Source organism: Lithobates pipiens, unplaced genomic scaffold (genome assembly GCF_037356315.1).
Source record: "Lithobates pipiens isolate NorthernLeopardFrog02 unplaced genomic scaffold, aLitPip1_a1.2 Scaffold_18, whole genome shotgun sequence".
Classification (NCBI taxonomy): domain Eukaryota; kingdom Metazoa; phylum Chordata; class Amphibia; order Anura; family Ranidae; genus Lithobates; species Lithobates pipiens.
Genome location: NW_027507758.1, coordinates 370,267,490 through 370,291,859, shown reverse-complemented (window position 1 = coordinate 370,291,859; position 24,370 = coordinate 370,267,490).

Here is a 24,370-nt window from a genome sequence, read left to right as displayed (position 1 = left end):
ACACTGCAACAACGATCGCCGCGATGCGCGCCCTGGGGGCACATAGTGGCTTGATATTCTAAGAAACATCATATGACGTCAGGTCAGGATATCGCAACCACTTTGCCATCATCATTTTGCTATATGGCAGGCGGCAAGTGGTTAATATCCATACCAGACCTGAAGGGCCTGGTATGGATTTTGGGGGCACATCCACACCATTTTTTGGGTATTTTTGGCAAGGGGTTCGCCTTAATATTCATATCAGACCCAAAGGGCCTGGTAATGGACTGGTGGGGGAACCCCTGCCGTTTTTTTCAATGATTTTTATCTATATTGCCGGGATCCAACAATACATCCGCGAGCAGTTTTAAATTAAATTTTTTACTTAAGAAATGTAATTTTGTTGTGGTACTGTTCTAAAAATGGGAAAGATGCGCTACTTTACAGGCAGATGTCCCCTGGGGCAGGACCCAGGTCCCAAAACACTTTTTATGGAAATAATTTGCATATAAGCCTTTAAAATTAGCACTTCTGTTTTTTCATGTTCACGTCCCATAGACTTTAACGTTGTTCGCGCGTTCGCACACATTTTTAGCCTGTTCCGGTTTGGTTCACAGCAGAACGTGCGGGGGACGTTCGGCTCATCCCTGCTCATAATTAACAAAGTGGCTTGCACCCCTTTCAGAAAGGTATGGTGTCTGGGGACTTGGGGTTCATTGACAGAGGTGCTGGAAGACAGGGAGGTTCACGGCCAGGCGTACACGGGGAGGCAATGTTTGGGGTGTTGGAAGACAGGAAGGTTCAGAGTCAGGGGTTCAGGGAAGTGTGCTGTCATGGATGCTGGAAGGCAGGAAGGTTAAGAGTTTGCGGTAATGAAAAGTAGGACAATTCAGAATAAGGGGTGTTCAGTGGTAGTGGTGTTGGGAAAATGTCAGGGTGCAGAGTACCTGCATTACTGAATTTTTCATACGCCTGAGTATAAAAGCTGTCTACTCATGAGCCTAATAGGAAGCTTCTCTGAGGGCCACTCAATACGATGTAGGCTGCTGGACTGCATCACCGGCTGATCTAAGATAAGCTTAGTTAGCATGGGGAGTGGGGTCATTAGAAGGAAGTTATTTGAAAGTATAGTTAAGCCGCGTACACACGTAGCCGTCTGTCCGACGTACTTAGTCTGGCGGACTTCCCGCCAGACTGTACGTCGGACTTTCCGAACGGGCTACTTGCCCACACACGGCACTTTTTCAGCGGACTAATACGGCGACTAAGTCCGCCGTACTATCCGCCCTACTTTTAAAATGAACGGACTCGCCCACACACGCGGAGGAAAGTCTGCTCATTTCGAGCGCGTCTCCAGGTAGGCGGGGCCCGCGAAGGAGATATCGCTGGCCCCGCCGCCTGGTATGGACTTAAAGGGGAACCCCAACGCCGAAAAAAATCGGCGTGGGGTCCCCCCAGGTCCACATCAGACCCTTGTCCGAGCACGCTACCCGGCCGGCCAGGAAAGGGGGGGACGAGCGAGCGCCCCCCCTCCTAAGCCGTACCAGGCCGCATGCCCTCAACATGGGGGGTGCCTTGGGGAAGGGGGGCCGCGCGCCCCCCCCACCCCAAAGCACCTTGTCCCCATGTTGATGAGGACAAGGGCCTCTTCCCGACAACCCTGGCCGTTGGTCGTCGGGGTCTGCGGGCGGGGGGCTTATCGGAATCCGGGAGCCCCCTTTAATAAGGGGGCCCCGGATACCGGACCCCCACCCTATGTGAATGAGTATGGGGTACAATGTACCCCTACCCATTCACCTGTAAAATAAAGTACAAAAAAAACACAACACACAAGATAAAATAGTTTATTGCACAGCTCCGGGGGTCTTCCGTCTTCGGGGGTCTTCTCGCCGGACTCCTCTATCTTCTTGTAGCTCTTTTACTAGCGGAGGAGCCCGGCTTTCTTCCTCGCCGCCGGCCTCTTCTTCCGACTTCGGGGGTCTTGTCCCCCTCTTCGGTTCTTCTGCTGGGCCACCGCGCCTTCTTCTAGCTCTTTTACAGGCGGTGGCCCGGTCTTCTGTCGCCGCTGCCTTCCGTTCTTCTGTTCTTCTCTTCTTCTTCAGAAGATGTTGCCTCGCCGAGTCCTCCGCTCACAATGACGGGGACCGGGCACGCGGCGACTTATATAGGGACAAGGGGCGGGGTCTTCGGTGGATGTCACATGGGTTGATGTCACATGGTGACCCCGCCCCCTTACGATGTCACAGTCCTGGAGGATGCTGGGACTGTCACCATGTGACATCAACCCATGTGACATCCACCGAAGACCCCGCCCCTTGTCCCTATATAAGTCGCTGCGTGCCCGGTCCCCGTCATTGTGAGCGGAGGACTCGGCGAGGCAACATCTGAAGAAGAAGAACAGAAGAACGGAAGGCGGCGACAGAAGACCGGGCCACCGCCTGTAAAAGAGCTAGAAGAAGGCGCGGTGGCCCGGCAGAAGAACCGAAGAGGGGGACAAGACCCCCGAAGTCGGAAGAAGAGGGCAGCGGCGAGGAAGAAAGCCGGGCTCCTCCGCTAGTAAAAGAGCTAGAAGAAGATAGCGGAGGAGTCCGGCGAGAAGACCCCCGGAGCTGTGCAATAAACTATTTTATCTTGTGTGTTGTGTTTTTTTTGTACTTTATTTTACAGGTGAATGGGTAGGGGTACATTGTACCCCATACTCATTCACATAGGGTGGGGGGGCCGGTATCCGGGGGCCCCCTTATTAAAGGGGGCTCCCGGATTCCAATAAGCCCCCCGCCCGCAGACCCCGACAACCAACGGCCAGGGTTGTCGGGAAGAGGCCTTTGTCCTCATCAATATGGGGACAAGGTGCTTTGTGGTGGGGGGGCCGCGCGGCCCCCCCTTTCCTGGCCGGCCGTGTAGCTTGCTCGGACAAGGGTCTGATGTGGACCTGGGGGGACCCCCACCTACCTGGAGACCCACTCGAAATGAGCGGACTTTTCGGGAAAAGTCCGCTCATTTCAAAAGTACGGCGGACTGGCATACACACGACCGGATTGCCCGCCGAAATGCGAGTCCGGCGGTAAGATTGGAGTGTAAAACTACCTTCTAAGTCCGCCGTACTTTCGGGTCAAAAAAGTATGCCGGAGGCTACACACGGGGGGATCGTCCGGCGGACTTGAGTTTGCCGGACTTTTCCACCCGCTTGTTTGATCGTGTGTACGCGGCATTAGCCTTTAGGCCTTCTTCAGACCTTTGCATTGTGGGCCATTCATTTAAAATGGTTCCCCAGTGCACAAGAACAGTGGGTGCCAAATGACTCACTTCTACTGCAACACGCCACAGTGCAGTGCTTTCCATTGTGGTACGCCTCATTAAAAACAATATACAAGTCTGTTGTTTTTTTTTTTGCCATTTACTGGCAGCCCATTCTTGAATAAATGTCTGCCTTAAAGAAGAACTAAGCCCATCAATACACAAATATCCTCCCTAATCTGTAACCTTCCTCAAAAGTACAGACACCTTCTCCCTGTCTTTTTTCGGGTTTGTGGACTTCAGCCATCAGGAGTGGCCTAACAGAATAACATAACTCCTGCACACAGGCGTTCATTTTCTGAATGTCATATATAGAATCGCGTTGATTTAATTAAATATATAGCTAAAAGGTAAAACTCTTTTTTTTTGGCTTTAGATAGAGTAGAGAGGGATTAGAACACCTGGCAATTTTTGTTGTAGTCTATGCCCCTGTTAGGAAGATTCGCCTTTGCTATTTATCCTGTTTACCATCATGGAAAGAAAATCCCAAATTTTGGGTTGATGCTGGAACAGCAATAGAGTGGAAATCTTCCAATGGGGACACTAGTAGACACTTTGCTGGGATTTCCTCTCACTTCCTGTTTTAGCTATGGGAAACCTCCCCAATGGGACAGAGGTGGCAAAGAAAAACAAAAACCTACAGGGGTTATAACCCTCCTTTACTCTATCCAAAAAAATAAGTTCAACCTTTAACTTTAACCCTTTTGCTGCCAGATCCGTATGATGTACGGACCTGACAGCGGTGGGTATCACACACAATCTGGTGGCTGCTTCTCTTCTCCCCTTCTTGCTGTGAGCTGGAAAGCGACATCTGTGACATCACTTTCAGGTCAGCATCTAGGTGTCCCCAGCTAGCTCAGGCAGGAAGGAATGTTTTGCAATGTGACCTGCATTGCAAAACATTCAGTGGAGTCCAAAGGAGACATGCACACCTGCACATCTCAATAGAACCTGTCGCAAAAAAATGAAAAAAATAAACTAAAATTTTTTTTTAATTGCATTTGCAAAAAATTAAGTTACACCCAAGCACAAAAAATCCCCTCGTGGGCAGCACACCTCTGGCTCTGAGATGACTCCCCCCACCTCCTCTCTCCTTCTCCACCTCCGGCCAGCAGCAGAGAGAGAGAAAGACCAGCCAGGCACACCGGAGTGACGAGTCACCAGGATCCAGCCTGTGCCCATTGCTGCCCAGTCAGTGCCAGTGAGTCCCGACTCCCAGGGTTGCCGCCGCTGACTACTCCCGCTGCCCGCAGCCGCTACAGGGGAGCGGAGCACATTGCCTGGCCGACTTCTTTAGTCCAATTCTCCTCCTGAGCCTCCTCCTGCCCACGAGGGCTGCAAGTTTTGAACTGCCACTGCGCCAAACTTCCAGGTCCAGGTTAGTGTTTGTTCATGTGGCAGCAAATATCATTCATGACAGTGATACAGCAACTTGCTGGCAAATTTTTGTTTAGTCACTATTCAATTATTAACCACTTAAGCCCCGGACCATTTTGCTGGACAAAGACCCGAGCACATTTTGTGATTCGGCACTGCGTTGCTTTAACTGACAATTGCACGGTTGTGCGACGTGGCTCCCAAACAAATTTGATGTCCTTTTTATCCTCACAAATAGAGTTTTCTTTTGGTGGTATTTGATCACGTCTGCGGTTTTTATTTTTGGCCCTATAAACAAAAAGAAAGTGTCAGATTTAAATTTCTTTCTATAATAAATATCCCCAAAAAATATATAAAAAAATTTTTTTTCTCAGTTTAGGCCGCTACATATTTTTCTACATATTTTTGGTAAAAAAAAAAAAATCGCAATAAGCGTCTATTGATTGGTTTGCGCAAAAGTTATAGGCTTTTTTATTATTCATTTTTTTACCAGTAATGGAGGCAGTCTGCAATTTTCATTGGGACTGCGACATTATGGCGGACACGTCGGACAATTTTGACACATTTTTGGGCCCGTTGGCATTTTTACAGCGATCAGCGCTATAAAAATGCACAGATTATCCGCGATCCTATTCATGGTGCTCCCGGGCAGGGTCGCGCGGCGCGCACGTGACCACACGGCGGTAAATTCAAAGGGACATACATCTGACGAAGTAAATGTACAGACGGCAGTCAGCAAGTGGTTAAAATCTGCAGACGCTCCATTTCTGTGATTACACCTGCTACATACTCTACATCAAAAAATAACTGCACTTTTTTTTAGTGGTGTGTTTGTCTTGTGTACATGTTCCTTTTTTGGTAAAAAAAAGAGTATTTTTATTACAAGGACAATATCACTAAAAGCCTTCTTAAAAGCCTTAGACCCTTATGCCTCGTACACACGATCGTACTTTCCGGCAGACTTGGTCCGGGGGACCGGAATCTGTCGGACAATATGATCGCGTGTGGGCTCCAGCGGACTAAATAAAACATGTTTCAAATCTATCCGACAGACTAAAAATCGGGAAAACCGTTCGTCTGTCTGCTAGTCCGACGGACCAAATACGACGCAAGGGCAGCCATTGGCTACTGGCTATTGAACTTCCTTGTTTAGTCCCGTTTACATCATCACGTTTAAAATGAACGGACTTTCGAACTGACTTAGTCCGGTCGTGTGTGGCCAATTCCATTTCGTTCAGAAAGTTCCTCGGACCTCCGCCGAAAGTCTGTCGGGAAGACCGTCGGACCTAGCCCGGTCATGTGTATGTGGCATTAGAGCCTTAGACCATAGTGAAATAGTTTGACCCCTTTCACACTGCCGGATTTTTTCAGGCGCTACAGCGCTAAAAAATCACCTGAAAAAAGCGGCTCCATTCACTCCAGTGTGAAAGCCTGAAGGAGAGCCGTTGTATGCACCGCTCCTTCACCGCTCCAAAGATGCGGCTTGCAGGAGTTTTTTAACGTCCTGCAAGCATACTGCTCCAGTGTGAAAGCACTCTTTCACACTGGATTAACAGAAACGGCTCTTTACAGGCGCTATTTCACATGCGACACTGCACCCAAACAAAATTGACATCCTTTTTCCCCATAAATAGAGCTTTCTTTTGGTGGTATTTGATCACCTCTGCGGTTTTTATTTTTTGCGCTACAAAAAACAAAACAAAAAAAGAGTGACAATTTAGAAAAAAAGCTATATTTTGTACTTTTTGCAATAATAAAAATGCCCATTTAAAAAATAAATAAATAAATAAAAAGCTAATTTTGTTTAGGCCGATATTTATTCTACATACTTCTGGAAAAAGAAAATTCGCAATAAGCGTATATTGATTGGTTTGCGCAGAAGTTATAGCGTCTACAAAATAGGAGATAGATTTATAGCATTTTTATTATTATTATTATTTTTTTTTTACTAGTAATGGTGGTGATCTGCGATTTTTATAGGGACTGTGACATTATGGCGGACACATCAAACACTTTTGACACATTTTTGGGACCATTGTCATTTATACAGTGATCAGTGCTATAAAAATACCAGATTACTGTAAAAATGTCACTGGCAGTGAAGGAGTTAACATTAGGGGACGATCAAGGGGTTAATGTGTTCCCTGTGTGTATGTTCTAACAAGAGTTACAGCTACAGTGCTTATGAGTGCCCTACAGTGCCCATGAGTGAGTGCCCATCAGTGCCCTACAGTGCACATCAGTGAGTGCTCATCAGTGCTCTACAATGCCATCAGTGAGTGCCCATCAGTGCTACTAAAGTGCCCATTAGTGCCACTACAGTGCCCAATTGTGCCCATCAGTAAGTGCTTATCAGTGCCCACCTTATCAATGGATTCTCATCAGTGCCGTAAAAAAAAATAAGTTTTCATTTTCTTTCCACATTTTCCAAAAACTTGTGAAAAATGACAAGTTCAAAATGCTCATCATGCCTCATAGAATATATGTTGAGGTGTTTGCCTTTTAAAATGGGGTAATTTTGTGGGCATTTCCATTGTCCTGGTGCTCCAGGGCCTTACAAAGTGTAATAGGTATTTAGGAAATTAGGTGCTCCCTGCATGTTGGACCTCTGTATGTGGCCAGGATGTGTATAAGTCTCATACACGTGGTATCTACATACTCAGGTCTCAGGATGAGTAGCAGAATGTATTTTGGGGTGTAGTTGCAAGTATGCATATGTTGTGTTAGAGAAATAACCTGTGAATATGACAATTTTGTGAAAACTAAAAATCTTAATTTTGCACAGAATTGTGGCAACTTGAAAAAACTCCCCATGCCTCTTACTAAATACCTTGGAATGTCTGCTTTCCAAAAAGTGGTATTTTGGGGGGGTATTTGTACAGTCCTGGCTCGTTAAGCCCTGTACACACTATGAGAAAATCAAACAATTGGCCAGTTTTCCTCAATGTTTCACATCAAGTCGGAACCGGGGATAGAAATAATGCACAAAACTTTGCGTACAACAAAGGCTTTTTTTTGTTATTTTTTGTTTCTGATCATGCTCAGTCTTTCGTACCTGCTATTTCTCATACGAAAATCGTACGAAAATGGTCCATTCTGTTCCCATACAAGAAAAATGATGGCGTTTTTCCCTTCAGAAATTTTCGTTCATAATTGGCTGTCAAAAGTTGTGTACACACTTTTAGAAAATTGTACAATCGTTCCTTGGACAAAAATGTTCGCCAGATTTTCTTTATGGGCCATTCGTTTCTCAAGAAATGAGAGAGGCCATCAGTATATCAGGTGTGATCAATTTTCAATGAAACACTAGCTTGCAGACTCTCTGAGTTTTATTGCTGTGGAGCTCTGTGGTGTGTTGGTAAACACTTTATATTACAAGTTGGCTTGCCCATTTCATACATCAGTCAATATGTTTGGATCATCACTATAGGATCATTCACACATCGGGAAACTGGTACTAAGATGGGTAGCAGCAGGGATGAACAGGGGCCATTGACCTCTAAATCAAAGAAGATAAAGTGATTGTGCCATTTTCTAGACTTATGGAAAACAACTTATACATGCATTACAGCAGTGACTGGTAACTATCATAGGGCATATTGTACTCTGAGTAGGCGCGTGTTTGTAATTGGTCATGGTGGTGAAGGTGATATCAAAATCCACATATCTAGCGAAAGTCACAAAAATGCTGATCGGGCTGCAAAACAAAGTGGGATACTTTCCAAATTCATGATTCCCACGAATGACACGTATACATGACCGGACTTTCTGGCAGAAAAGGTCCAATGGAATAATTCCGTCGAATATTACGTTCGTGTGTGGGCTCCAGCTGACTTTTTTCTTTAAAAAAACTCAGACGGACCTAGAAATAGAACATGTTTCAAATCTGTCCGATGCGTTCGTCTGTGTGCTAGTCCAACGGGCCAAAAACGACACATGCTCTGAAGCAAGTACAAGATGGAAGCGCTCGGTGTGGTAAAACTAGCGGTCGTATTGAAGCTAGCACATTCCTCACGCTGCTAATTCTGTGATCTTTTAATACAGCGCATTCTTTTCTTCTTTAGAATGCTAGAAGAATTAATTTGTTTTGCTGCTCATATTCACACAGACTTCTCACAAGCTTCTTTCTTCATTATTTATCCTCATCTAATGACTAATATTCTAGTTTTTAAAAGCCCAATCTCCATATATAATGTTTCCAATTATTTTTTATACTCAACTTTTATAATTTTTTATTTCATCAATATTTATTTTAGAATTACTTAAAAATTATTTTCTAGTGATCTCCATATAATTAGTTTTATTTGAGTTTCAAGTTACCACAATATTATTATCTTGTATTTTTTATTAACCTTAAGGAGGTTGGTGTCCCTTTTTACTGTAATTTGACATAGGGAGTTATTTACGAAAGGCAAAATCATTTTGCACTCCGTTGCTGTGGATCCGAGGGGGACATGCAAGGCAAATAAAAAACAGCATTTTAGCTTCCACATGATTGGATGATAAAATCAGCAGAGCTTCCCTCAGATTTACATCGACTGCACTTCCAAGTGCACTTGCAGTGCAATTTCAAGTGCACTTTACACTTGTAGTTCACACTTGTAGTGCAAAGTGGATTTGCCTTTCGTAAATAACCCCCATAGTCTTTTTGAAATGTACCTGCCTACTCACAAACAAACTGTCCTTTTTGAATAAAAACACATAGAAAAGTATTTCGTGAAAATAAAATATCCATTTATTCTGGTTAACAAAATAAAGAGGAAGGCAACACTGGAGAAACTTTTGGAATCTGTCAAGCTTTTTGGCCCCCAGGGCACACATCAAGTCAGTGGAAAACAAAATTGGGATCTTTAGGAGTCCACATAATCAGGAGCACAATCTGGTCAAGGAATCCCAGAGATCAGGACAAGCAGCAGATGACATATCTGTCCCCAGGCTGTGGTATTACAACAGCCTGCGTCTTCTGTCAGACCAGACTGAACCCAGGCCATCACTTTCTTCTCTTCACTGCAGCCTTCCCTCCATGCTTCCCTACAGCCTTTCTTGGAGGCTGTGCCTCTGTTGGTGGACTTGTGGCAGGAGGAGGAGGAGGGACTTGCTCATATATATGGCTGTTTTCAGTGAGCTGGCCCCTCAACCCCTGAGCAAAAATTCTCTCACAGAGGAGGTGTTGGCCCTTCTCCAATTCCCCTAACCTGGTGGCCAGATTGCAGCCATAGGCCTGTTCAGCATTGGGGGGGCTTCTCAGGAACTGGCTGGCTTCCCAAATGAAAGCAAGTGATGCCTCCTCTGTCATTGCTACCTTCCTGGGCCTTTTGGTGGTAATGTGGAGGGGAGGCACCTGTGATTGTGTGAGGCTCCTACTGGGCCCAGCCACCTCCTGGCTGCCACTGGCCACAGCCTCCTCCTGCCTGCCACTGGTCATGGCCTCCTCCTGGCTGCCAGTGGGCACGGCCTCCTCCTGGCTGCCAGAGGGCACAACCTCCTACTGGCTGAGGCTTTCCAGACCCTCCTCCTGGCTGAGCTCACCCTGTGTATAAAAAAAGGAACATAGTTGTAGTTTTTGCTTCATCGGTCACACACAATTTTCAGCTCATGACTTGCAAATTGAATGTTAATAAATAGAAAAGGTTATCATTCTGACCCCAGCATTTTTCAAGCTGGTCACCAACATTTTTGGCCACTACTGTCTAGTGATATGTATACATAATTTTTGGTATAAAATCATTGATTTCTAAGCAATTATAACATCTTAGTTAACATCATTAATATTAGGACAATCAATATTTCTAAAAACTAATATACCTGGCTCCAGCTGGGTGCCTCCACTTCCTCAAGGATTGAAGGGCCGGTTGTTCCTGGGAAGCCTCTGCTGCAGTGGAGGGAAGGCTGCAGGGAAGGGTCGAAAGAGATTGCCTCGCTTTAGTCTGGTTGTCCAGAAACCACAGTTTATGGAAGTACCACAGCTTGGGGACATAAACATTATCTGCTGCTGCTCCTGATCTGAGGGAAGCCTGGATCTTCTTGTGCTCCCACCTGTACATGTTCCTCGAGATCCCAATTATATTTTCCAAAAACTTGATGTTTGCTTCAGGGACCAGAGTCTTGCAGAAGTGTCTACAGTTTTGCCTTCCTTGCTTGCTTATTATAATACAAACTGTGTTTGACCTCCCACAAATTCCTCATCTCTCTATACTTGTCAATATAAATGCTCAAAAATGGTGCTCTTTAAACAGATTCATTTTTTCTGTAAGACAATACACAAGACAAAAACACTAATGTCAGTCCAAACTCTCATTATTAGCTTATCCCAATATAGGGCGCACACACACACACACACAAATCGAACGTACGACGTGTGTTAGCTTGATATGATAAAAACAAGAATGTCAATTGAAACTAGCCCAATATAGGCCTCAATCTGAACCTAGTTCAGATATTACCTTAATTTAGCACGCTCGTCACTGCCGTTTGCCTGACACAAATCGGACATTCGCCTGCGTCGCCCGCCACTGACATTCTTTTTGACGATTATTCCCTTCTCTCTTCAGTGCACAGTAGGAGTGTATTGATAAAAATGGTGGAGACACATTGTGGAAGTAGCGCGGAGCAAAGCCTGGAGCCACAAACATCTGAAATCAAGGAGGAGATTGAAGGCCACCAACATGGCCTTTGAGGAAATGGTAGAGATGGCGGGGATTTAAAGGAGGGAGGATTATGATGGGAAACATGGTCCATACAATCTGAATAGAAGAAAGGACGACATCATGTCAACTGTGGTCAGCACCCTGGAGCAGAAGTTTGGGGTTACGCCAGACAAAAAAGCAGTTGAGGAAGCGATGATCCAACATAAAACTGAGGGAGCTGGATCAAACATCAAGAAGGAGCTTCAATAAAGTAAGTACTTGTCGTGTGTTCCTATAATAATAATTAACTTGTATTGCTGCTCCATGTGCTTTTCTTTACTATTGTATAGTTTGAAATAGCTACGTTCATGTTCGTGGGCAGTTTGTTTGTAGAAAACATTGTTTGTAGAAACATTGTTTGTAGGAAACATTGTTCTGGTACTGGGTTACAGTGGGGCAAAAAAGTATTTAGTCAGCCACCAATTGTGCAAGTTCTCCCACTTAAAAAGATGAGAGAGGCCTGTAATTGTCATCCGAGGTATACCTCAACTATGAGAGACAAAATGTGAAACAAATCCAGACAATCACATTGTCTGATTTTTGACTGTTTGAGGTTTTGGATAAGTGTCTTTTATCTTTTATACTGATAACAAGTTCAAACAGGTGCCCTTAATACAGGTAATGAGTGGAGGGCCGAGGAGCCTCTTAAAGAAGAAGATACAGGTCTGTGAGAGCCAGAAATCTTGCTTGTTTGTAGGTGATCAAATACTTATTTTCCACCATAATTTGCAAATAAATTCTTTCAGAAATCAGACAATGTGATTGTCTGGATTTGTTTCCATATTTTGTCTCTCATAGTTGAGATATACCTTTGATGACAATTTGAGTGGGAGAACTTGCACAATTGGTGGCTGACTAAATACTTTTTTGCCCCACTGTATACCTACATTTTGGTCATGATAATCTGTGTTATTAAAAGAAGTTTAGGATATTGTTGTGTAGATGTCTTGGAAACTAGAATGAATTGCAAACTTGATTCAGTGGAATGTAAGGAGAGGACACTCAGCAGCTGTTTACACATATGGACTCATTAGTGTGAGACACCAGAGAACATTTTTTAGGGTAACCCACACAGGTGCTCCAGGGGATACTTGGGGTGTCTCCATCTGTGAAACTTGCCCCAAAAAGGTAAGTATTGCCGTTTGTTTAAAAGGGAATTTGAATCATGTCTTCAACTTGGATCTCTTCCCAAACAGACAATAGTACACCACTTCTAAGCAATGTTTCATATTCCTATTTCTGTATGCTAAGTATACATTTTGTTTCATTCTCATAGGGGAGAAAAGACTCAGACAACAGGATCCCAGGGACCCCCAACCTTGCCAGCCTGAATGGCAATTAAGCCCCACCCCCCTGAGGATGTGGAGGAAGGAGAGCTTTAGGAAGTGGGCGACATGGGCACCCCACCAGGTGAGTGTCTGACACCCCAGCTTCAGGTAATCTATGTATGCCTACATATTTCTAAACACAATATTTTACATAAATTTTAGGTGATGTTCTGGTTGTGGAAGGGGAAGCGGTGGACCCATTTACAAGCGACAGCGCCCAAAGACTCATTGTGCAGATCATGGCCTGGAATGGGGAGATCAATGCAATGCGCAAACTCCTGGACATCATGCAGCAAGAAATGAAGAACATGATCAATGTTTTGGGGAGAATCAAATCCCTTTTTCTCTAAAATGAAATCGATCATGTTCTTCATTTCCTTTTTAGATGACAACATTCTGTGATTTTAAGTTTTTTAAATTTTAAAAGCCAAATTTTGAAGATGCACGCATTTTGTGGGTGCAACCCCTTCCTCATAACGCTAGTAGGTGAGAGAAAGGGATTGAACCCACAAAACACGTCCATTGATCCCCCATGATGGAAGATAGCACATGTTGACATTACCCATTTGGACTCCAAATCTGTGTGCATCTTCAAAATTTGGCTTTTACAGGGGTGACATCACCTCATCTGATGAAGGCAATATCAAGACATTTTTGACACTATAATGTCTGATATTGCCTTTAAGTTTTATACGTTAAACTTTGTAAGTTCCAGAGTTGTGTATGTTATGTTTTAAAACATGCCTGTTTCTAAAAATAAAAATAAAAATAAAATAAAATAATTTAATGCTGAAAAATAAAAATTTTTGTGAAAACAAAATAAAATAAATAAAAATTATATTGAGTAAAAAATCTAAAACCCCCCAAAAAATTGTGAAAAAGCAAAAATAGTGTTTAACCAGATTTTAAAAACGCACATGTGTGAATGTGCACAGAGAAAACATTGTAAAAGACAACAATGTATGGCTTCTTCTTTTAATACTCAATACCAGTTTTGTAAGTCATATTGCAGTTATAGTGACAATGGGGATTATTTACTAAAGGGAAATCCACTTGGCACTACAAGTGCACTAGGAGAACCTAGGAGACAGCCAAAAAGAAAAGCAAGCAAGAAATCAAACTCTAGATTTTAGCAACAATTTTTTTTTTTAATTAAGATACATTTTAAACATTTTCTGGCATTGCAATGGCCCCCTATCCATAAATGAATTAAATTACCATTCAGTATTGGCAGGGGGCAGGCCTCCCATATAAGCTGGGGTCACATGCTGCTAAGGGATTCTGACTGTGCAGGAAAAGAGATAATGGAGTTTTAGGTAGCTGTGGCAGGGCCACGTGGGGGGGGCGTGCCGAGCATGGAGGAGCTGCTAGGATGTATTCCTGGATAAAGATCTTTACTATGGAGTTGGTGTCAAGCTGCTGTGACCGGGGAACACAGGACTTGCAATTTGGAGAAGATCTGTGAAGAAGAAGCAACAGTAGGACTGATGAGAGTAGAACAAAGTTCTGTGACCAGGGAACACAGAACTTGCCCTTTGTAGAAGTTCAGTGTGAAAGAAGCAAAAGGAGAGAATAGTGCAGAATGCAGTGGCCAGAGAACGCAGCGTATGCAGTTATGGACTGGCTGGGAACAGTAGTCCACTTATTACCATGTGCCAGGCCGTTGGGGAGAGGTACCGTGCATCTCTGGCCTGGTAAAGCACTCTGGTAATACCTTCCAAGAGACTGTGTAGCTACCAAATTCACTGAGCCACCAGGGAAAGGTAGTGACTTATTGATTTGCTGAAGCAGCACCATTCAAGAGATTTTACCACAGTAACAAAGTACAGCCAGCACACTGGGGTTATTCAGAGTGATCCCCTTTTTGTTCTACTGGAAGTGATGATACAGGAGTCTAACAGTTTTGCAGCCAAGGATTTGTACAAGAGGAGTTTGAGGTAGTGATAGTCTTCAGTAGTCAGTGCAGAGGAGGAAGAAGAGTAATAGTCTGCAGTGGAGATATGCAGGAGAACAGAGTAATAGTCTGCAGTGGAGATATGCAGGAGAACACACTGTGAATGTTAGAAGTGCATCATTTTCAGGGGAAAAAGTTGCTAATCAATGTTCTACAAATGCGATGACAATTCAATAAGTGCTATGGGCATCCGCATATATTCCTTTAACCCAACGAAGTTGTATCCCGCAATAAATGCAACAAAACTACGCAAATGACTGCTCATTGTCTCAGAGGTGATAGATGGGGCTCTGGCAGCAGGGTGATTTGGTGGATGTTATTAACTCGTAGCAACCTACCGCTACATATACATTGATTTGCATTTTAATGAGTGAAATAAGTATTTGATCCCCTATCAATCAGCAAGATTTCTGGCTCCCAGGTGCCTTCTATAAAGGTAACGAGCTGAGATTAGAGCACTCTCTTAAAGGGAGTGCTCATAATCTCAGTGTGTTACGTGTTTGGAGGTCGAGGAGTGCTGCCTATGACCCCAAGAACACCATCCCCACCGTCAAACATGGAGCTGGAAACATTATGCTATGGAGGTATTCTGCTAAAGGGACAGAACAACTTCAGTGGATCAAAGGGACGATGGACAGGGCCATGTACCATCAAATCTTGGGTGAGAACTCAGCCAGGGCATTGAAAATGGGTCGTGGGTGGGTATTCCAGCATGACAATGACCCAAAATACATGGCCAAGACAACAAAGGAGTGGCTCAAGAAGAAGCACATTAAGGTCCTGGAGTGGCCTAGCCAGACTCCAGATCTTAATCTCATTGAAAATATGTGGAGGGAGCTGAAGGGTCGAGTTACCAAACATCAGCCTCGAAACTTTAATGACTTGGAGAGAATCTGAAAAGAGGAGTGGGACAAAATCCCTCCTGAGATGTGTGTAAACCTGATGGCCAACTACAAGAAACATCTGACTTCTGTGGTACTAAGTCATGTTTTGCGAAGGGGTCAAATACTTATTTCACTCATGAAAATGCAAATCATTTCAAATGTTTTATTAAAGCGTTTTTCTGGATTTTTTTTTGTTGCTGTTATTTTGTCAATAGGGAGGGAGGGAGAGAGAAATGCTTCCACACTTCTCCTTTAAACAGGAGTTGCTCACGGGTGATTAGGGTGTGCCCAGGCACAACTAGCACACCCTGTGCGCACACATATGATGTCTCCCATCACTAATAACTTATTTAGACTCTCTTCGGTAGTTCACTAACATGTAGGAGCCACAGATAAGTTATTAGTAAAAGAATACATCCTGTGCTGGGAGATAGTTGCCTGTATGTGTGAAGATTGCTACAGATTAGAGAAGAAAAGCACTGTCATTAAATTACCCCCTGGGACCCCCCTGTCGATCATCTGTCCATCCACCAGCCCTGCACTTACCCCATCCAGGTCCTGGGCCCCTACATCTACTCCTCTGCATCTACCCCCTGCTCCAAGCCAATACAAATCGCTTCTCCTCTTGGGCAATCGGGTCTTAAGACCCACTTCCTGATTGACTGGGAGGCATAGCGGGAAGACCATATTGAATATTAAATCGTTATTGTCACAAGTGGGTGGGCACTGCACACCGAGCTCACCCTTTTTTGAAGCAAATTAGATCTTCAGGCTCTAATCACGTGCTTAAAAAAAAAATCTATGCGTCTGACACCCTGCATGTAGATTAGGGCTGAGCACATGGATTAGGGGGCTGGCGCCCCTAATGGAGTGGCTGCTACTGGCTGGGTCTGTTCTGTGGGTAGTGTACAGTCTTTACCATAAGTAAAATGGTTTCTGCTGCAGCTTACGTGAACAGTGTCATCTCCAGCTTACACCATCTCAATGCTTCCTCACCACTGTGCCTGAACCCACCTTTCACCACTATGCTGAAATTTGCACAGAAAACAATCACATTGATGTAGATAATGTTATAGTATCTATAGGTGTAAAAAACAAAACAAAAACTTATAGTGTGAGATATACAGATCCTAACTTTCTACAGAAATGTTAGTTTCTTGATTTTCTGGCCTCTGTGCCTTCTGAGATACTGACTTTGAACAAACAGCCCGACCGCAAAGTCAAATTAAAGCCAAAACCCCCATATCTGTCTTCCAAATTTTACTTAGTACACTATAAAAGTATTGAAGCCTTTCGATAAGCATACACATCCAGACAACTAGCATTATCAAAAGTAGAGTTCAGCAACTACAAATTGTATGTATTTTCTTACTAAAGGGTTATTTAATACATGTATGAGGGCAGGGCTGGCCCAAGACATTGTGCTGCCCGGGTCCAAGAATAAAAATATATTTTTTTTTGTCATACTTACCTGTAAAATCCTTTCCTTTGAGTACATCATGGGACACAAATTTATGCTAAAATTCATTACCTGCTGGATTATACTTCATTTCCAGGTGAATGGACACTGGTAGACCAAAGGTCTTTAGACAGGAAGTGATCCCCTATATAACTCCTCCCATACAGGAAGTACTTCAGTTTTGTAGCAAGCACTGAATCCTCAAAAAGAGGGGAGGGACCTCTGTGTCCCATGATGTACTCAAAGAAAAGGATTTCACAGGTAAGTATGATGAAAAAATCCTATTTTCTTTTTCATACATCATGGGACACAGAGTTAGGCTATATTCATCACCTGCAGGGACGTCCCAGAGCAATAACCTTGAGGGGAGGGAGACACCCTGCCAAACAATAGCCATCTGACTTTATACTGCAGCCTGCAGTACACTGAGGCCGAAAGCCGAATCCTCAGCTGCTTGAACATCCACTTGATAAAATTTTGTGAATGTATGCACTGAAGACCAGGTAGCAGCCTTACAGGAGGTTCTTACACCCCTGGTAGAATGAGCTCTCACCCTAAAGGGAGGAGCTTTACGTTTCAGACCATAGGCCTGAATGACCAATTGACAGACCCAATTGGCAATGGAAGCTGCCTGCCCCTTTTTGGGTCCTTTGAGTAAAACAAAAATGGAGTCTGATCCTCGGATCTCCGCAGATCTAGACAAATGAACCTTGACTGCCCGGACAACATCCAAAGAATGCAGTAGTTTCTCTTCCTCCGAATGAGGCTGAAAGAAAAAAGAAGGCAAAATAATATCCTGATTTAAATGAAAGGCTGACACCACTTTGGGCACAAAGGATGGATCAGGTCATAACACGACCCTGTTCTGGTGAAGGATCAAGTATGTTTGCCTGCACGAAAGGGCCGCCAACTCTGACACCCTTGAAGCCGAGGTGATGGCCATCAGGAAGGCTAACTTGAGTGACAGCAAGTCTAATGGAATTTCCTTGATAGACTCAAATTATAGTTTCTGTAACACAGACAGCACCAAGTTCAAGCCCCAAGGACACATAGGTGACTTAATGGGGGAAGTAAGTGAGTTGCCCCCTGCATAAAGGATCAGACCAGTGAATGGGAGGCTAAAGGCCTTTGGAAGAATACTGGTAGAGCCAAAACTTGACCTCTGATTGTACTCAAAGCCAATTTGATTTCCACAGCTGACTATAGAAAAGAGAGAAGTCTCCCAATCACGTATTTCTGAGGGTGCCATTTTTGGGCTTCACACCAATCAATACAAGTCATCCCGACCTTATGATAGATCTTCCTAGTTTTTCTAGAATTCACTAGGGTAGACACCACTGGTCCTGAGATGCCATGGTCCTTCAACCCCCTGGCTTCAACAGCCATGCCCTCAAATTTAGAGACTGTAAATTGGGGTGGAATAATAGGACATTGAGACAGTAGATCGGGGTGATGTGGAAACGTCCATGGCCCGTCTATTGTTAGTCTCACAACCTTCGGGAACCAGGGCCTTCTGGCCAGGCTGGTGCCACCAGAATGACTGGAACTCCCTCTCTCTGAATCCTGCGCAACAAATGTGGGAGGAGAGGGATCAGCGAGAAAGCATAAACCAGGGAGTACTGGCTCCATGGAACTACCAGAGCATCTGCTCTGATTGCCAGAGGATCTCTTGTTGTGGACACAAACTGCTGTAGTTTGTTGTTGAACCTGGATGCCAGTAGGTCGACCTCTGGCCATCCTCAACATTGGTAAATTTCCTGGAACTCCCTTGGGTGTAGGAACCATTCCCCTGGGCAGATCTGCTGGCAGCTAAGATAATCTGCTTTTAAGTTCTCTACTCCCGGGATATGGGCGGGAGTAGAGAATGATGGAGGATGATGCCGATAAAATCTGCACATGTCCCTCTGCCCAGGCTAGTATGTGGTTCTCCTCCTTCAGAGCTGAATGACTCGTGGTACCGCCTTGGTGGTTTATATAGGCCACTGCAGTGGCCTTGTCGGACTTAACCCTGATAGGGCAGTCCTGAAGCTCCGCCGCCCAGGGCTGTAGGGCTAGACGTACTGGCCATAATTCCAAGACAGCCTAAGAGACTGGCATCTCTAGTCAGTACTCTCCAAGGGAAAGATCTTCCCTTTCGCAGGTTCTGATCCTGCAACCACCAGTTTAGGCTTAAGCATGCCTGAGGATATAAGAACATTGGATAATCCAGGACTTGTCCTCTCCTGTTCCAAGCCAACAAGATGTCTTGTTGTAGAGCCCTGGAATGGAACTGGGCATAGGCACCGCCTAGAAAGAGGACACCATCCTTCGTAGAGGACTCATACAGAGCCGAATGGAAGATTGTCTGGTGTCCCTTATCTGATGCACCTGATCTTTCAGGGCACAGATCCTTGTGGTGGGAAGAATACTCTTGCTTGGACCGTATCTAGAATCAGACCTAAATACTTTAGACTTTGAGCTGGTCTCAAGGTTGACTTTTCGGTATTTATGATCCAACTTAAGCTTTCCAAATACCTCACTGCGCATGTTATGCTCTGTTCTAGAGTCTGTAGTGAGTGATCTCTGAGCAGGAGGTTGTTCAGATGATACCCGGTCACCAGGATCCCTTTGGCCCTTAAAAGATCCAGTACTGGTGCTAGGACCTTTGTGAACACTGGGGAGCTGTAGCAGGCCTGAAGGGTAGAGCCACAAAGTGAAAATGACATTCCTCTACTGCAAGTCGCAAGAACCTCTGATGAGGCTGAAAGATAGGTACGTGTAAATACAAGTCCTTTAAATCAATGGAGGCTAGAAAGTCTACCATCTGGAGTGAGGCTATTACTGAGGGGACAGACTCCATCTGAAAGGACGGAATCAGTAGATAATGGTTCAGAGATCTTAGGTCCAAAATGGGCCTTGTGTCCCTTTTTTGAACTGTAAATAGGTTTGCGTAAAACCCAGCGCCCCTTTTAGGTAAAGGAACCTCTACAATTACTCCTTGATGCACTATATGATGTAGTGCTTGAACCAATAAGTCTCTTTTTGGAGGATGCGAGGGAACGCTGGATCTTAAAAACCCTGAGGGGGAAATCCCCCACAACTCCAGCTTATAATCACGGGATATAGTCTTTGTCAGGTGAGTATATGGAGATCGAGATACTAAGAGGGCTCCCCTTGCGGCTAAGTGCAGCACATTCTTGAAGTTGGGAACAGGAAGCACAGTGCCCAAAGAAGCACGGTTGGCCGGGTGCTTGCTTGCAGTTCGATGAGCTCAGCCGCTGAAGGATGGCCGGAGCAGACAGAACAGAAATTGCTGTGTTCAGATGAATGGAGAAACCAGGAGCCAGGCCAGGGGTGATACACAGATAGATCAGTCCAGAGAATACACAGGGGCGAGCCAAGGTCAAACACAGGTAGGGCCCAGATACAAGCCGAAGGTCAAGCCGGGAGATCAGAAAGCAGAAGCAAAGTCCAAGAGCAGATCAATCGTTCATTGATATTTACTATGCTGTTAGGTTTGTGTATATTCTGCTTATATGAAATAAAAATTCTTGTGATTGTTCTCTTTTTCCTTTTTAGTGTCAAAATTATTTTCTGTTATATTCTATTCCTCTGATGAAGCCAATGTTTTGGTGAGACTAGTAGGGAAGAATTGACCTGCTACTACCATTCAACATCTTTTGTGTCGGTCAACAGAATAACTGTATAGTAGGCCATTTCTATACTGTGGTTCTAATTTTTGTATTGTTTGGTTTTTAAACTTTATATAATTAAAATTTGATATTTTTTACTATACTATTTGTGTTTAATTGTCATTGGCACCGTTATAATCCCCTTCCCTATGCTATTTATTTCACCAGCTGGATATCTTCTTGTCACAATTGCTTGGAAGCAGACTCATCTGCCAGGCCATCCACAGAATCCTGAGCTTTAAGCTCTTCCCCATCCTCAACCCATTCCTGCTCCAGACTAGGAGGCTCCGGGTAGGGGGACCTTGCCATCCTGAGGGATGGAGGCAATCATGCCAGCAATCCTGTACCCTAATCCGGATAGGGCCGAGGACAGTTGACTGTAGGCACAATCCTAGATAGGCGCAGTGGCTCAGATCAGAAGCCTCTGGTCCTTCAGCGGATACAACACTAGGGATACGACTAGGTTCATCAGGAACTACTGATGACATAGCTGTGCCCTTCCCTGTAGTGTTAGTCCCGCTATTCTCTTTTGAAGACATTTACTAGCCACAAAAAGGGAGTACCTGGGTGTAGTAATAACACACCTCAGAAGGCCCTTTAACCACTTCAGCCCCGGAAGGATTTACCCCCTTCCTGACCAGAGCACTTTTTGCGATTTGGCACTCCGCGGTCGTGCAACGTTACACCAAAACAAAATTTATGTCCTTTTCTTCCCCACAAATAGAGCTTTCTTTTGGTGGTATTTGATCATCTCTGCCTTTTTTTATTTTTTTTGCGCTCTAGACAAAAAAAAGAGCGACAATTTTGAAAAAAAAGCAATTTTTTTTTACTTTTTGATATAATAAATATCCCCCAAAAATATATAAAAAAAACTATTTTTTTTCCTCAGTTTAGGCTATGTATTCTTAGATATTTTTGGTAAAAAAAAACACTGTGGCGGACACATTGGACACTTTTGACACCATTTTGGAGCCATTTTCATTTATACAGCCATCAGTGCTATAAAAATTCACTGATTACTGTATAAATGACACTGGCAGGGAAGGGGTTAAACACCAGGGGGCAATCAAGGGGTTAAGTGTGTCCTAGGGATTGATTATAACTGTGGGGGGATGAGCTCACTACAACATGACAGAGATCACTGCTTCCGAATATAGGGAGCAGTAGATCTCTGTCATGTTGCTAGGCAGAACATGGAAATGCCTTGTTTACATCTCCCCATTCTGCTGCTCCGTGACATGATCGCGAGACACGGCGAACATTGAGCAAGTGCCCAAATCAAAGGGGACGTACAGGTTAGACTATTTGCTCCCCTCTGCCTTTGTGCCAACGTATATCAGCATGCAGTGGTTGGCAAGTGGTTAATAGGGCTCACCAAGCCCCTATGCAAGCACCTTTAGCCTGCCAAGCAACACCTGGTGACGTATGTGACCCGGGTAAGGAGAAATTAATCTCTGCATGTGCCTGGTTCAGAGCCCGCTCTGTGTCCATCCATCCATCCATCTTCTTTTCCTGAACGCATGCCGGTGTTCTGCCAAAAACTGTCCCCCATTGGATAGTGTCTGCCCCGTACTGCGCAGGCGCAGCGCTTGCACAGTACAAAGGACAAGGAGACTCCGAAAGTCTCTGAAGATGAACGCCGCCTGCGCACTTGCTAGTACCTTCTGCCCTGAGTCCAGATTCAAGCCCCACCATGCAAGCGGACATACAGTAGCACTTAACAGGGCCCCTCGTGGGCTCGCTTCACCTGACACGATTCGGTCGGCAATTTTTTATTCTAACTCTATGTCCACTTGGATGGTGGGGCTTGAACCTGAACTCAGTACGCAGGCGCCGTTCATCTTCGGAGACCTTCGGTGTTTCCTTGTCCTCTGTACTGCCGAAGCGCAATACAGGGCGGACAGTATCCGATGGGGACAGTAATGGACACAACACAACACCGCTCATCTGTCCATCCATTTACTTGTAACTCATGCAGGAAGCAGAGAGGGGGGGTCACCCGCCATCCACGTTTCCTCCTGTACTCATCCGGCATCTAAAAGGGGGGGCTGCACCGCCCGCTTCTCCCGGTGCAAACACTGGGCGTCATGAGGGGGGCACCCGCCATCCACCAACCCACTCCTCTGGGCTCAAATTGGTTTTCTGCAGGGCCGTCCGCTCATCCTCCATATCTGCCTTACTGTGAGGGGGGCCATCCATCCATCCATCCACCCACTCCTGGCTCACGTCGGCGTCATCTGCAGGGCCGCCTCATTGTCCACTCACTCCTCCTCCTGAGCTCACGCCAGCATCGGGAGGGTTGTTCACCCACCATCCCAGGGTCACGCTGGCAGCAAGGAGGGGGGGGGGCGCTGTCCTCCATTTTCTCCTGGGGTCACAGTGGCAGCATGGGGGGGGGGGCAGTCCACCATTTCTCCTGGGGTCATGCTGGCAGCATGGGGGGGTAGTCCACCATTTCTACCATAGGTAAGTATTGATGTATATCAAACATAAGAAGGCTCCAGATAGTGTAAAACCTTAATTTTTAATTGTATTAAAATATATAAAAAACACACTTACAAACGCAGAGTAAGTCAGGCCTTAAGTTTGCTGCACTGGCCGGACGCACACACAAACAAACCCGTCCTCCCTGGATCGTACGCAGACACGAGGTGATGTCAGCACGTTGCTCCTCCCTACGTGTTTTGTAATAGGTTACATCATCCAGGGGCCTCAATCGTTCATGTCTAGTCAGCATGTCTTATCATAAGTGTGGTCCAGTCTTAGTGGGTTTCAGGTTCAGCATGGTTCGCTCTTGGCATGTGCTGTCATAGCATGTTCAGGCAGGGCGGGTTGGTCCAGCGTGTTCCTGTAACAGCGAGTCTGCCATTTCAGAGGCATCATAGTGATCATGCCATAGCATGTGCTGTCACAACGGGTGCTCTCATAGCTATTCTGTCATAGCGGGTGCTATCACAGCAGGGTGCAGTCTCAGCGGGTTCAGTCATATGTATTCAGTCACAGTGTGTTCCATCATAGCGTGTTCAGTCACAGAGGTTATACCATAGCATGTACCATAGCATATACCATAGCAAAGTTTGCCCGGTCAGAGGCAGGGTTCAGCACACTCCCAGCTCCTTCTGTTCCAGAATTTCTGCAGGCAAGTCAACAGCTGCTTAGTCCATCAGCCTCTTTTAAGCCTTCTGGTTTAATAGTTCTGAGCCAAGTAATGTTCATTGTCAGGGGCTGGGTGGGAATCACTCATCCAGTGTTCAGACAGCCCCTGCTGGAAGTTTTTTCAGGCCTGCACATGGGCCTCATCACCATCTCGTCTCAGTCGGTTCGTGTGTAGTATCTTGGTTCAGCAGACAGTCATACTTTCATTGCCGATCAAGTTGGTGGTGGCAGTAATTCCTAAGAGGGTTTGGTCTGGTTCTTCACCTTCATTCTATAGGTGGTGGGTTGGCCCTCTGGGGTGTCCAATGGCTAGTTCCGATATTGTTTCATTTGGCTGCCCTCTTTTCTGTGGGATCTTTTTTTTTTAAATACTCGTCCAGGGATTTCATGATTTCAGCACTTGCTAAAGTTCACAAGTACACAAGCTGACATCACCTATGCTTGAAGAAAGATATTGGTGCAGATGTCATTTCACTGTTAGCCCTTGTACACACGGTCGGAGATTCCGTTGGAATGTGTCCGATCTGAGTGTTTTGTCGGATATTCCGACTGTGTGTGGTCTGCATCGGACTGTTT